The 8,401-nt window shown below is 42.9% G+C and overlaps 1 pseudogene across 1 annotated transcript; it reads right to left on the reverse strand.

Moving 5' to 3' along the window:
* Positions 1-3,953: 3,953 nt before the first annotated feature.
* On the reverse strand, positions 3,954-7,921 carry LOC308408353 (TBC1 domain family member 2A-like; annotated as a pseudogene). Its single transcript has 7 exons — positions 7,886-7,921; positions 6,019-6,219; positions 5,709-5,908; positions 5,501-5,621; positions 5,231-5,416; positions 4,485-4,606; positions 3,954-4,155 (listed from the first exon to the last, which is right to left on the reverse strand). The product of its transcript is annotated as a TBC1 domain family member 2A-like (transcript).
* Between the last annotated feature and the right edge of the window lie 480 nt (positions 7,922-8,401).

Genomic DNA, 8,401 nt, shown 5'->3' on the forward strand with positions numbered 1-8,401 from the left:
AAAAGATTAGTATATTCAAGGGACCAGTGTATCTACTCTGGTCAAAAGAATCCATGCTTCGTACTGATGTCCACAATTCTTTTTTATTCCTCTCACAATCATGGAGCACCGTGAAAACTAGAAACGAGTAAAATAATATCAATAGCACATATGACATCCATCTCAGCCACTTATTTCTTTTCACAAGGTGCACAAGTGCTTAACAAATAACAGCATAATGTTTTTACCGTGTACGCCTTGTAAAACCAGTAGTAGAAAAGTTGTAGGTTCGTGCCCTTGTGGGGGAGACGTATGTTATCCACCACCTCGATAGCTAGCCGAGAGTTCGAGGGTCACTAGAGCCGCCGAGAACGCATGAACTACTTACAGTAGGACGTTTTGCCAAAGTAAGACGTTTTGTCAGAACACCGAGTCCTCAGGAGGATGCAGCCCATGAATTTGGACACGATCTCAGATGCACTTCTGGTGTTGTCATGGCAACCCACACAAACATTTCAGCGTCAGCTACAATGAGGCGGAGCCCTTACTGAAACACTGAGCTCAGGTAGAGTGAAAGACAACATTTTTCCGCATCCAAAACAGCAGCGCTGTTCCTGTGACCTCTAGTAAAGCCTCTACTTGGGAAAAGGGAGTCTTTCATCAAAGCATCCTGCAGAAGTTGAATAAAAATATGCAAATGTTTAAATGATGCAACTTAATGAAGGCTGACAGCAGTTGTACTATTTTACATTGCAGCGAACAGGGGTGACCATTATTTTCAACGTTTTTACAGCATTTTTCACATTGAAAGTGAAATAATATAAATAATGTCTCAATTAAATTGCGTTAATATTTAAAAATACAAAAACTACAGCTTTGTTCACAAGCCAATAAAAATGTACTTGGGCCAGTGGTAAATGAAAATAACACTTATTCAGCACCTGGTTGTTGCGGCTGCATCAGGACACCAGATGTTCAGCCTCCATCCTGTAGGCAGACTTATCCCCGTCTGAGAGGAGTCCAATAATGGTGGTGTCATCTGCAAGCTTAATTAATTTGACAGACTGGTGGTTGGAGGTGCGGCAGTTGGTGTACAGGGAGAAGGGCATAGAAGAAAGAACACAGCCCTGAGGGGAGCTCGTGCTGATGGTCCGGGAGTCCAAGACATTCTTCCCCAGCCTCACTGGTTGCTTCCTGTCCGTCAGGAAGTCAGTGATCCACCGGCAGATGGGATCAGGCACATTCATCTGGGAAAGCAATCCTTGAAGAAGGTCTGAAAGGATGGTGTTGAAGGTAGAGCTGAAGTCCACAAACAGGATCCTAGCATAGATTCTGCAGGACAAAGTGTAGGGCCATGTTGATGGCATCGTCTACAGACCTGTTGGCTCTGTATGCAAACTGCAGGGGGTCCAGGAGGGGGGCCGTGAGGGTCTTAAGATAGGAGAGAACCAGGCGCTCAAAAGACTTCCTGACCAGATGTCAGAGCCACAGGTCTGTAGTCTTTTCGTCCAGTGATCTTTGGCTTCTTGAAAGCTATATATGATATAAAAATTATATAAAAACTGTTAATCAGCAAAAGAAATGATATCATAGTTCTTATAAAGAAAGCCTCTATCAATCAAACACCAGCAGTGTAGCAATGTTGTTCACTTACACTGTATATAAAACACTGATTTTGGCTACATCCAGTTTTTACTGTATTATAAACATTTTTTACCATGAAGAGTAAAGTGTTTGGCATTTTTGTCATTGTTATTGAGCTCAGAGATCAGGCCCAGCCCAGTATCTACCTGGTTATGAGCAAGGAGCTGGAGGTGATAACTCAACAATAACCAGGCCATGCATGCATGGATGGATGCATGGATGGATCAGTTTGTAGGCTGTGTGTGGTCAGCAGCAGGCTGCTGGGTGTGGACCAAGAGGGAAAGCCCAGCATGTGAAACCCATCAGCAGAAGGCCAGAACAAAGGTGCACAGACAAACGCAGCCCAGACACTCAGGCAGGACGAGTAAAATAAATGGCAGCAAACACAGTATGATGTGGTAAAATGTGCTTTCTTTCACAAACAGATAGCACAAACAAGAATCACAAGAATCTCCTTTGTGGTTCTTGTTTTTCTTTTGAGTACATTAATAAAAAGTTGAAATAAAGTGGCAATAAAATTCATGCACTGAAGACCACACGAAACCCTAATTCACCCTACTACCTGTTGCCTTCACATTCCATTTGCATCCCTTGTCCACAGAATCAAAAATGACCCTTCTTCACTAAAGATCGAACATAAAGCAATTGCATTTTAAATGGAAGCCCATTTTGCATTAAGAAACACTATCAGCAATCAGAAATTGTGTATATCAGAGTTCTCTGTTTTTACTGTCCTGAAAACTGCATTCATTCAGTGGATGCGGTTAGGTTCAAAACAACGTAATATAAGAGGGCAACCAATTCAATCTAAGAGGGATCCAATTTTTATCCATTCATGTACCAGCTACTGGCTTTTTGCTGTTATGTTCTCATATCGCATGAGAGTTTATTTGCCAGGTGTCAGAAGTCTAATAATGAATAAAGTTTAGGATATGCTTAAAAACTCACCTCAGTATAGCCGTCATCAGAAGGAAGTGCGCTTCACTGACTCATCAACTTGTCTCAGGCTTTCCACAAAGTTTCACAGTTGACCTTAAAGTAAGATGCTGCAAGCTTACCTTGCAGTGTATTACTTTTTAAGGTCTAAAGACCTTAAAGTGCGCTATAGATTGAAGTGATTTGAACTGACAACAGGGCTAATTCAGCACTTCAAGTTAACATCAATAAAAGTTTTTAAATTTATTCTGATTTCCGTTTGTTTTCATTGCCTGTGCTATCTGTTATTTAGTTCAAATTGTGGGTAGATAATGCTGTGCTGTCATGTGACCTGTTCTCTCATGTGTGCCTTTCTCTTGTTTTGTATGTATTTCTCGTTTGTTATTTATTCCTATTTTATTCCTGCAATTGGTATGGAATTCATTTTTTAAAAAAATTGATCAGTGTTTTGAAATTAGATGTGATGAAGATGTGACCTTAATTTACAAAATCAACATCATGTTGGATTCAATGAGACATGAAACTAGTGCATGAAACAGGTCTCAGTAAATGTTCTCATAGACTGCAATACACTGCCCCCTGCTGGTCATTATAAAGTCTGCAGATGTCATTTGACATGAATGTCATATTTGTGAAACAAAATAAAGGACTCTGTAAAATAAATGAAAATCAAATATTTATATACAGAATATTTATGTACAAATGCTGAAAAAGACATTTGAACAAGATGCACACCCAGTAAAATAAAAACAAAAGAAAAGTCAGTTTTATCATGTGACTATCATGCTGTCATTTCCGCACAATGCACTTTACACCAGATCAAAATAAAACACTGTGAGGTCGTTCTAACCGGAAGCCCAGAGAGCTTCGACAATGCAGCACAATGCCCTGAAGCATCAGCATCAAAATATACTTCAAGTACCAAAAAGTACTCATTGTGCAGAATGCCCTATTTTTGAATAGCTGGACATTTTAATTACTTTATCACCAGCTGTGACTACAGCTGATAATCAACCATGTTTCATAGGGATGTGACTACATTTAGAAATGTCACGCATTTTTAGGTATAAAGCAAAAGATGCAATGAAATAAATAAGCTATCACATATTAATCCAAATGAATTCACTGAAATACATCTGCACATTTCTGCAGCCTGACTTATTACACACGTGAACACAGTACACATTTGTTTACTGCAAGCTTGTTTCAGAGATGTGATGCAGTTAAATCTGTATGCGTCTGTTTCCTTGTAGTGTTAGTAGAGATGGTGAACCTGACACAATCCTGTGTTTAGTGTGAAGGAAACCAGTTAACAGCCGGTTTAGTAAAATTCTCTTGAACTCATGGAAAACTCATCGTCGTCTCGAAGTGAGAAGCTGAAGCGTCCCGTGTGATCAGAGGTCCTCGTCGTCCTCGCTCACCATGACGTCGAGCTCTTTGTCTTTCCGTACGACGCTCTCGGTGATGACCTCCTTGTGCTGCTCCTCCAGCTCACGCAGCTCCGCCTGCAGGCGCTCCAGGTGGAGCACTCGCCGGTTCCTCAGCAGCCGGCTGGGGAGTGGGTTCATGTCGTTGAAGGCGATGCTGGTCAGCTTCCTGCATGGACACACGCAGGTGGAAAGGACTCGATCACCAACACAGAGGAACTGGAAACTGATCAGCTTGAGTGTTTCTGTTTTATGCTGCTTGATACTTCAGGTACTGCAGTTTGAGCAGGAAATACTGGACTGACTGGACCACATGTATCCGAGAGCTGCAGATACTTAAAAATCTTTAAATCGTTGTTACTGTGATCAGGGAAATTTAAACTTCTCACAAAATTTCAGTAAAAAGGGTTTGAAGCTCAAAGATTCAACAGCTACATCCGCTACACTTCTGAGAGTGTAACAGCTCGTAGATTAAGGCGGGTGGAGGCGAGTGCGTACCTGGCATTGGAGACGGTCTTTGTGAAGAAGCGTAGGTACTGGTAGATCTCCACGCTGTCGTGAATCTTCAGGATGTCGTCCTCTTTGTATTTGAACAGAGCCAGAGTGTATCTGAAGATCACCTGCAGCACAGACACGCATTTCATAACAGGACACTCACGCCACACAATTAATTGGAAACTTTGAGGAGGTGAGTCATAAAATTACTCTTTCAGTTGTGGTGCAGTTGGGCCCTTTACTCATTACAGCTCTGATCGATTTCCAATAAGCCACTTGGTTCCTCAGTTGCCAGATAATATTAACTTACTTGGTAGTTGAGCTTTAAGTTTAAATTAAACTTTTGGGTTGGATCTACGTGGCTGAAGCTGTTGTCAGCATTTATCCCTGTGTGGTATATATTTCTGTGTCTGAACTGTGATTTTATTTCCTGAGACAAACGATGTAAAAGCTGTGCTGCATTTGTCACATTGCAGAAACAAGCCCAAAGCCATTGTCCCGCTCATCGTCTGGATTTACGCTGCTTGTGGTAGACTGTGAGGTCGTTACTAGAATGATCTGCTTTCCCACTCCTATTTCATGTCACATGACAGTTCCCCATGCTTAGTAAACAATGTCTTATTACTCCTAAAATGTAAATAAAGACATCTAAAGGTGAAAACAAAATCATTTTTGTTTCCATGGACACTACTGTGGTGCATTCAAGTGTTGTCTGCATTTCTGTCATGGTGTGTTCGGGTGTATGGTACCTTGGTACCCTCATACAGGAAGGCGTCCCACAGAGGCATCAGGATGTCGCTGGGCAGACTCTCCACAAAAACCACCAGGAACCAGTTGAAGGTGACCAGAGAGACGTCAATGTTGTGATCCTCAAAGTGAGATGCCAGGCGAGGAAGCTTCTCCGCCATGAAGTCCTTCAGCACGCGCTGGTCCGCCTGAGCACAAAGACTCACAGAGATCAGCCTCACTGATCACTAAAACAGATCACAGCAGGCAAGCAGGTGAGTGTGTCTGCTGACCTGAGAGGCCACCAGATTCTTGGTGTAGTAGTCCTGAGGCATGATGGCTTCCACCACTGCCACCAGACACCAGAAGGCGTCTTCGTCACTTTGGAGGACCAGCAGAGCGAGGGCCGCTAACCTGTGGACATTCATGGAAGGTGAGGTTCTGCCTGGAAGGCGGGTCCACATAAGAACTCAGATATAAAATTTATACTTTTGTTCTGACCTGTTGAGTACCTGGCAGTAGCCAATGGCAGGGTTATGCCCGGAGAAGGCCAGAAGGATGCGGCGGAGCTGCTGGAGGGCGGGGCTGGAGGGCGGGGCTGGACGGCGAGGAGAAGTGCTGATTGGTCGTCAGGGTTCGGTAAGGTCCAGCTGGACCTGCCTGGAGGCAGGATTAGGAGCTGTCCGACTCTTCTCACACAGCTGGAAACAGAACAGGATTACTGAGTGCTCGCCAGCATTCCCAACAGGAAGGAGGAGGAGCCACCTGTGCTCAGGTGCGGATAAAGCACTCTCTCTCTCTACAGCTGTACCTGCTGATAGCGTTGCATGTGGCACTCTTGGCTTGTCAAAGTTCTGGCTCGGACCAAACAGCGCCACACTCTCTGCCGATACTCCCGAGGGACGCCTTCACGCACCAGAATTTTGAGCTCAGGTGAGATGATGAAGTCATCGTCGGACCTGCCTGCAAGGTACTGAGCCCAGCGGCTCAGCAGGGGGTGCTCCAGACCCTCCTACAGAGACAATGATGTATGATATAAAAAGAGGATAACCATTATCTGTTAAGCATTATGTTACAATTTAACATAATGTAAAATTGTAACATTGTAAACATAATGTTACAATTTTACATTATGTTACAGTTTAACATCATATAAAATTGTAACATTATGTTTACAATGTTACAATTTACAAATTGTAACATTGTAAACATAATGTTACAATTTTACATTATGTTACAGTTTAACATCATATAAAATTGTAACATTATGTTTACAATGTTACAATTTACAAATTGTAACATTGTAAACATAATGTTACAATTTTACATTATGTAACAATTTAACATAATGTAAAATTGTAACATTGTAAACATAATGTTACAATTTTACATTATGTTACAGTTTAACATCATATAAAATTGTAACATTATGTTTACAATGTTACAATTTACAAATTGTAACATTGTAAACATGATGTTACAATTTTACATGATGTTAAATTGTAGCTGTTAAGGGTGGTGAGTTAGCGAACCTAGACGCGGACCTCTCGTTTAAGTTGAACAGTGTGTTTATTTACAGTGAAGCCAAAATCAATCCACAGTTATCCACAGTGCAAGTCCCTTCAGTGCTCCTCTCCCCGTCTCCCCTCGTGTGTCCACAAAACTCCCTAGAATCAGTGAAGTGTCCCCTTCCGTCTCTCCGTCTCGATCGCGTCCAGGCTTATTAGGCAGCTCAGAGTGGCAGCACTTACGGGTCGGAGGTAACAATCGCAGCGGAGAAAAAGCGGAGCGAGAGAGGAGAACAAAAAAACACACACACACAGGTCGACCCTGACAGTAACATAATGTAAAATTGTATTATGTTTACAATGTTACAATCCCTACCCTCACCTATGGCCACGAGCTGTGGGTAGTGACCGAAAGAACGAGATCGCGTATACAAGCGGCAGAAATGAGCTTCCTCCGAAGGGTGGCTGGCCTCTCCCTTAGAGATAGGGTGAGAAGTTCGGCCGTCCGGGAGGGGCTCAGAGTAGAGCAGCTGCTGCTCCACATCGAAAGGAGCCAGCTGAGGTGGTTCGGGCATCTGACAAGGATGCCCCCTGGGCGCCTCCTGGGTGAGGTGTTCCAGGCATGTCCCACCGGGAGCAGGCCCCGGGGCAGACCCAGGACACGCTGGAGAGATTATATCTCTCGGCTGGCCTGGGAATGCCTTGGTGTTCCCCCGGATAAGCTGGAGGAGGTGGCTGGGGAGAGGGAGGTCTGGGCCTCTTTGCTTAGGCTGCTGCCCCCGCGACCTCGGATAAAGCGGATGAAGATGGATGGATGGATGGATGGATGGATGGATGGATGGATGTTACAATTGTAAAATTGTAACATTATGTTTACAATGTTACAATTTCACATTATGTTAAATTGCAACATGATGTAAAATCGTAACATTAAGTTTACAATGTTACAATTGTAAATATAATTTACCCAATTAATTCTGTCATAACAGAAGTATGACTTCTCTGTGTTATTAATCCGTATTAATATCATAGGGATATTAATATCCCTACAATATTAAGCATCAGACTTTATCAAATTTTCTAAAAACTTTTTTTGTTGGATAGTGTAGCGCAGCTGGATAGTGTAGTGGTAATACTACACATCTTTGGAGTCGCACGTTCGATTCCCACCCAGTATCCAGTAAGGGTCCTGGCTAGACCCCTCATGCTAACCAAAAATCCCTGGAATGGTGCGGCTATGTCTGCAGTCTCTCCGCTTAAATTTAGAGCTTGCTTGTTTGTTAAATGTATTATTTACTGTTTTTAGTTTACTCCATGATGGGGCTGGATATCGGGCGTCCTGCACCACCCATCCGGTCTGGAGCATAGCGAAACCATTTCTGCACTGTTTGAACGAAGGTAAACTCAGAAACTGCCCCCACCTGCTGAGTCAGGCCATCTAAGACAACAAAAAACCCCAAAAACAAACAAACAAAAAAACAGTAAAAAAGAGGGGTTCAATTAGAGTTCAAATATGAATAACCTCTCGCCAAAAGTCCTTAACAGCTAGAAAGCTGGCAAACTACTAAGCTGATCAACATGAAAGGCACAAGGTGGAAATCAGCAAACTGCTGCCTCACTTTGTTCACCTGTGCTCTATATTTCATGGTCCGGTTGGCTGCAGGACCAAACATTTGGCCTTACACC

Source organism: Rhamphochromis sp. 'chilingali' (genome assembly GCF_963969265.1).
Source record: "Rhamphochromis sp. 'chilingali' genome assembly, chromosome: 13".
Taxonomy (NCBI): domain Eukaryota; kingdom Metazoa; phylum Chordata; class Actinopteri; order Cichliformes; family Cichlidae; genus Rhamphochromis; species Rhamphochromis sp. 'chilingali'.